Below are 7,119 nucleotides of genomic sequence, written 5' to 3'. Positions count from 1 at the left end.
AGGAGGGGAAGTCTGGATTCCCCTCTCCGTTGTACCTTGCAACGGGGGAGGGGAAAAGTGTTCGGCGCTTCGTCCCGAAGCCCCGAACACTTTTCCCCTTCTCCAATTTTCAGATCCCCTCTCCCATGTAATTTTAAAAGTTCATTTTTTGATTATTTTAACATATAATTGACCGTTTTCTTTCATTTTTTTTTCATTCCACGGGTGGGGGCCTATGGCAGGCTGCCTATGAGCTCCCAAATTTGGCCCGGATCATCCGGGATTTGTGGGATAAGCTCCATAAACTGACAAAGTCATCCAAATATGTCGCTTTTATCGCCCAAAGATATATCATGCAAATACATTAAAATAGTAAAAGGTACGATTGTGCTCGGCATTAACCGGAATTTGATTTATATAGCCCCCAAAAAATGATTAAAAATCATTTTCGTGGGGAAAAGTGTTAAAACGCCTGATTAAAGCATTTGCGGGACCCCAGCGAGCTCCAGACTAGTTGCATTGTGTCGGGGACCCTGGAGAACGATAAGACCAATCATTTAAATACAAAAAACACCATTAAAAGTCACTTTTAGGGGCAAAAAACAGCCTCTGTCCACTTCGTTAACAAACTGATAGGCAAATGGACAAAAGTGTGATTAAAGCATTTTGCGGGACACCAGCGAGCTCCAGACTAGTTTCATTGTGTCGGGGACCCTGGAGAACGATAAGACCCATCATTTAAATACAAAAAACACCATTAAAAGTCACTTTTAGGGGCAAAAAACAGCCTCTGTCCACTTCGTTAACAAACTGATGGGCAAATGGACAAAAGTGTGATTAAAGCATTTGCGGGACCCCAGCGAGCTCCAGACTAGTTGCATTGTCTTGGGGACCCTCCACAAGGATAAGACCCATCATTTAAATACAAAAAACACCATTAAAAGTCACTTTTAGGGGCGAAAAACAGCCTCTGTCCACTTCGTTAACAAACTGATAGGCAAATGGACAGAAGGGGGAACACGGCCCAGCCGCTGCTCCGCTGCTCCAGACTATGTGCATTGTGTCGGGGAGCCAGGTCAAACCCCTCCATGCACACCGCCAGAACCAGAACCTCACGACCCTGGTGACCTTAAAGGTGTTTGTCTTTGTTTGTTTTTGTACTCCACATAGACAGGCAGGTGTTCAGCACCACGGACAGAGCGGGCCCGCTGCTGCTGCTGCTGGAAGGTGGAACACTTTGAGTCTTTTTATTTTCTCTTTTCTCCCTGCTCCTGCACACACCTTTTGTTCCCCTCCTCTGCCTTACACATCCTCCCACGCTCGAGCACTCCTCACTCGGACTAAACCCCTCCATGCACACCGCCAGAACCAGAACCTCACGACCCTGGTGACCTTAAAGGTGTTGTCTTTGTTTGTTTTTGTATTCCACATAGACAGGCTGGGGTTCAGCACCACGCACAGAGCCTACCCGCTACCTCCAGGGCGCATCACCACATTTTACAAGCCAGGAAAGGTGCAAGGATCCTGGGTAAACATTGATTAAGTGTTTTTAAATGTGTGGAACAGTGTTTTGTCACTTTCAAAACTCTCCTGTCATTGACCGGAGAATTTGGGTGGATGTTGTATTCAATCTGGCCATTAATATTCCAGTGAGACGAAGTACGTACATTGACCGGAGTGATCCCATGTTAATGTTGTCCAAATACCGGAACATTCCCTAACCCTGAAAAGCTTTCTGCCTTTCTCGTGAGGACAGACAACACAACCACAATATCGTATATAAACCGCCAAGGGGGTTTGCGTTCTCTCCAGTTCCACATGCTGGCACGCAAACTGATCTTATGGAGCTGCGGACGTCTCCTCTCTCTGAGAGCGACGCACGTACCAGGTGTGATGAACCTCGGGGAAGATCTGCTGTCCAGAGGTGTACCACTATATGCAGACTGGACTCTACATCCAATAATTGTGAGTCAGCTGTGGGTGCGTTACGGCCGGGCCGTGGTGGGTCTGTTCGCATCAAAAGAAAACGCTCAATGTCAGCTGTTCTTTTCAATGCGCGATTTAAACTTACCGTTAGGGTCGGACGCGCTCGTGCACGTTTGGCCCCCGGTCCTTCTGTTCGCGTTCCCACCCCTGGCTCTGATACCCCCAACTCTGGCCAGAGTGAGAGAACGACGCCACACACTGATCCTAATAGCTCCACACTGGCCTGCAATGTACTGGCTGGCGGAGATATATCAGCTGCTGTGCGGGCAGCCGTGGCAGCTCCCGCTACGCAGGGACATACTGTCTCAGGCAGGGGGGAAGATTTTTCACCCACACCCAGTGGCACTAAAAGCAGGGTTCGTACGGGTACTTGAAATTGTACGAGGTGTTTTCAAGGTTTGAAAAGTGCTTGAAATTGTACATGCTTTACTTCGCTTTTTAGATTAAAAGAAAATAAAGAAGTCGGAGTTCGCTTAATTGCTTCGCTTTTACATAAAACAGCTCTGCTCCGGCCTTCCCGCGCAATGCGTAACAAGTGTTTTTGTTACGTGTGACCTGGGCATTCTGATGAGAGTGATAGATGACAGAATGCCAGGAGGTTGCAGTTTCAACGAGCGTTGGCTAGCAGAATACAAATACAAGCCATGGCTAAGAGGAGGGTCAAGCCTGTCACGATTCTTACGTCATGTCACTGTTTTAGTTTGATGTGTCTGGTAATGGGTGTTTTGCTGTTCTGTTCTCCCTGTCATGCAGGCCCGGTTCCAGAACAAAATGACTCAATGCATCTGAGATTAGAGAGGGTGCAGTGGTAAAGTGCTATTTTTATAAGTGGGGAGTGGACCTAACATCCTCTAGGGGGGTCCTCACCTTCTTTTTTCTTTTTTAAATATTGAAGTTAAAAGCATCAATCTGGTGCCCTTTGAGAGCAACATTAAGAGATCTATGTGCTCTTTGCTTGATTCATACCTTCCCAGTCCCTTATCACGTACAAGAGCATGGCGCCAGTTGTTGTAACCAGTTGTGTTGAAGGCATCTGACTTACTTGAACCGAAATGTCTACATGCATAGCAGAAGATGGCATCTTTTTTACATGAATATTCCAGCCAATCTCTGTCTTGAAACCATGAGCTGCAAAATGAGCGCCTCACCCCACTGTACAGGCGAGTTGGGTACTTTTTTAAATAAAGCTGGGCAGGCTCTGTTTTGCCGAGGTCCTCTGGCACTTGCGGGCCGCCGAGGGGTGGCGGTGTTTGGGGCAACGAAGACGGCTGCGGCTGCTCCGCCTCCGTGGGCGAGGCGGGCAAAGCCGGCGAGTCGGGCGGGAGGACGTTAGTGTCCACGACAGTGGCCGCGGGTAACGCAATGTCCCCATGATCTGAACTGTTATAACCTGCAGTAGATGCAGTGTTACTGCTGGCGATAAGGGCTGGTTGTTTTAACCATTTTCTGATGTTCATCATTGACTGCTGTGTAAGCACCTTGCAGATGACGTACGCGCAGCGGCACAGGTCACGCGCACCTGACATAATAACGTTACTTACCGTTTAAATTGACCAAATAAATGCAGCAGGTCAATGTTATTTAACACTAGAACCGCCAGAGTTCGCTGTATACCTAAAACCGCCAACGGGTAAAGTTTACCCGCTATTGATTTCCAAGGTACAATGTACCATACAGAACAGTGAGCTTTGATCGCACAGGGATGAAATGTATCCCAATATAATCTTTGGACTTTCAGCTTTTCATATTATATAGTTTGTACAGATAGCATGAAGTATAAAATATCGCTACAGTGCTAAATGCTTGGTGTTAGACTTGTGTTTTGTTTAGGTATATATCTCTATCTCTCTCTCTCTATCTATCTATAACTATCTATCTGTCTATCTCTCTATCTATATATATATATATATATATCCATCTATCTATCTATCTATCTATAGGAACAGCAGTAGACAAAAGGCATTGCTATAGCAACACGTCATGTTTACGCGCAAAATCAACAGCGCGAGGATCGCTGCATAATCTATGGTAGAAATATTACGCACTCTCGCTAATAAACGCTTGATGTTAGGCTTGTGTTTCGTAAAGGTAAAAATGCTTCATATCGTCTGATAGCCTTCTACTCATAAAAAAACAACAACATGACAATAATATAAATTAATATAATAATGTATTTGTAATATAATTGAACAGCAGATAACACAGAACGTATACAAATAACAAAAAACATCAGAGAAGAAGAACAATAAGAACGAACACATCGATCACAACGCTTCACAAACACTCAAACACAATTGTTGCAAACACTGAGCACCTTGGCTGTGCATTTGCCACACACAGCATCCCCACACTTGACACATTTGCAGAACGTTTTATTCTGCATGCAGTGCGCCTTCACCATGCAGGTCATTCTCCTGCACTCTTCTGCACCAGCACCGCTGAAGGGCAGGTCCGCAAGTGGTGGCGCTTTTGATGCCATCCACTCAGCGCGCAGCTCGTGTGCCAGCTGGAGCATGAAGGCCCTTCTCGGTATGTTCTCCTGGCTCATGCAGCTCCTGTACAGCACCCAGGCATTGATGGCAGCGAGATCCAGCACATTATAAAAGACAGCAACGGGCCATCTACGCGTGCCACCTGAGAGAAACATAGGATTTAGTCAAAACGATTGACCAATGCAGTGTTTTCTATAGGCCTATAATAATAATAATAATAATAACTAGGGCCGGGACTTTAACGCGTTAATTAAGATTTATTAATTAAAAAAAAAATTAACGCGTTAAGAAAATTAACGCATTTTAATCGCACTTATTTTTGCACCGCGGAACGTTTCTCACTGGATGAGTTTCAGGGGTACCGATTATACTGGAGTACCAACTAACGTTCATGACTTCAAACAACAACAAACCACAGTGAACTATAGTCAAACGTGAATGAAGAAGCTGATGAGACCGCTTTGGTTGGCCCCGTGGATGGGACATTTTGTTTTAAAAAACGGACGGATGGAAGCATCGATAAGAGCACGGTTGTTTGCAAATTATGCAAAAAGGAATTTGCATATCACCGCAGCACATCAAGCCTCAAGTATCACCTCAATGCAAAACATATAGCAGCTAGCGTGGAAGTTAGCCCGACTCTGAGTACAAGGACCCACACCCAATTCGCGTTGATCAAACAGTAGCCTATGCAACAGAGAGATTTTATTTTTCATCAGGATATTGGAAGAATAGGAGGGATTGAGGTCAATCACTGGCACTTTTTTATTTTATTTTAATTGGTACACTTTATGTTGAACTATTTATTACGTTGTTGGTGCAACTGGCACTTTATGTTGAACTGTTTATTGTTTTGGCCAAGGTTATTGAGAGAGTTGGACTGAAATTGATTAGATTGTTTAAATCAACTGTTGGTAAATCAACAAAGTCTGTTATGGCCTCTGAAGCAACAGAGAGATGTTTTCTAATAGTCAGGGTTTCCAATGTTCTGAATGTACTTGAAAGTATTGTGTTTAACCTAAAAAAGTGTTATAGTTTACAGAAGGTCTACCTACCTATAGGCTACCTGAATCTCTGAAATGTACTATATTCCTAAATATGCTATTGCTACACTTTATGGCAAAAATTGCACTTTTCTGTTGGTCTTTGTTAAGTACCACCTTGAAAAAATTAAACAATGTTTTGTTGCTTAAGCTTATGTATTCAGTCATTATTCAATGGTATACTAAAATCCATGTGAAAAAAATTGCTTCTCACTGTTCTCAGGTCAAATATTTATATGTGATTAAAAATGCGATTAATTGCGATTAATTAATTACAAAGCCTGTAATTAATTAGATTAATTTTTTTAATCGAGTCCCGGCCCTAATAATAACAATAACAATAATAGCCTACCTTTCATCGAATATTGGCGAGCCATTTGATCGAGCACGTCAACCCCCACTTTTGAGTGGTTGTAGTATTCCACAGTCTCTGGCTTTTTCTTTCTTTTTGTGGAGATGGCCACATGCTGGTGTTGCGTGCTGAGTATTGTCACGTTTCTCCTCGGCTTGCACTGGTAGACTGAGAGCACCATTTTGTCGTTGGTGCTGAACAGCTCAGATCTCCCTTGCACAGAGGGTGGGAGCTCCCGCTTGTTGCGCTTGATGGTTCCCACTAGGCTGGTATTTTTGGCGAGAAGTGCTTTGGCGAGAGGGAGGGAGGTAAAGAAATTGTCTGTGGTTACATTTCTTCCCTTACCGACAAAGGGCTCCACCAGCCTCAGCACCACGTTCTCTCCTAGCCGTTATGTTGCTGGCCTGCTGGCATCTTTTCCCAGGTAAGGGAAGCCATTCAGCATGTATTTGCTGTCAACGTCAGCTGCCAGCCAAAACTTGATGCCAAATTTGTCCGGCTTGTTGGTCATGTACTGTGTGAATGGACATCTTGATTTGGTCGGGAATAGCTGTTCATCCACAGTGATGTCGGACCCTGGCCTGTAGGACGCGATTGAATTTTCGACAAAAAACGATCCCACACCTTCCTCACGTGTGTAAACTTGTCGGTGTTCAACCGGCACCGGCGGGTCTCCTTTTTATTAAAGCGCAGGTAGCGCATGATTTCCCGAAACCTGTTCCTCGACAGTGTTGCGTTGAAGAACGCGTTGCCCCACTGCTCGGACCAGAAACTCTCCATCTCAATGTTCTTCCCACAATATGCACCTCTCACATAGAGAAGCGCAATAAAGGCCTTCAGCTCCATAATAGAGACATCCCAGGTGGCTCTGTCTCTCCGCGCTTCAGCAATTGTGCAATCACGGATTTCCTCCAACATTACATTATCACACAGACACATAAATGCTGTGAGTCTGTATCTGCCGTCTCCCTGCGCCTCCATGACCGTCCACACTGTGCCATCTTTCCCGATCTCTTGGGCTGGTGACGGCTCAGTGGCACACACTAAATAGGAGAGAGGAAAACACTACTTTAGACTAAAGTATATTTCATAAATGTTTATTTGATAATATTACATCCTCGAAAGGCAATGAAAAGATTATTTGTAAAAAGAAAAGGCATTATCTATATACCTTGATATCTTATAGCCTACGATTTGTAGAAAAGTAGGAAATAAAAAACAAGAATCATCATACCTTCTGCATGGGCTGGTACAGTAGGCCCATTTG

The sequence above is a fragment of the Notothenia rossii genome (assembly GCF_949606895.1).
Source record: "Notothenia rossii genome assembly, chromosome: 3".
Lineage (NCBI taxonomy): Eukaryota > Metazoa > Chordata > Actinopteri > Perciformes > Nototheniidae > Notothenia > Notothenia rossii.
Note: the sequence above shows the minus strand (reverse complement) of the source record.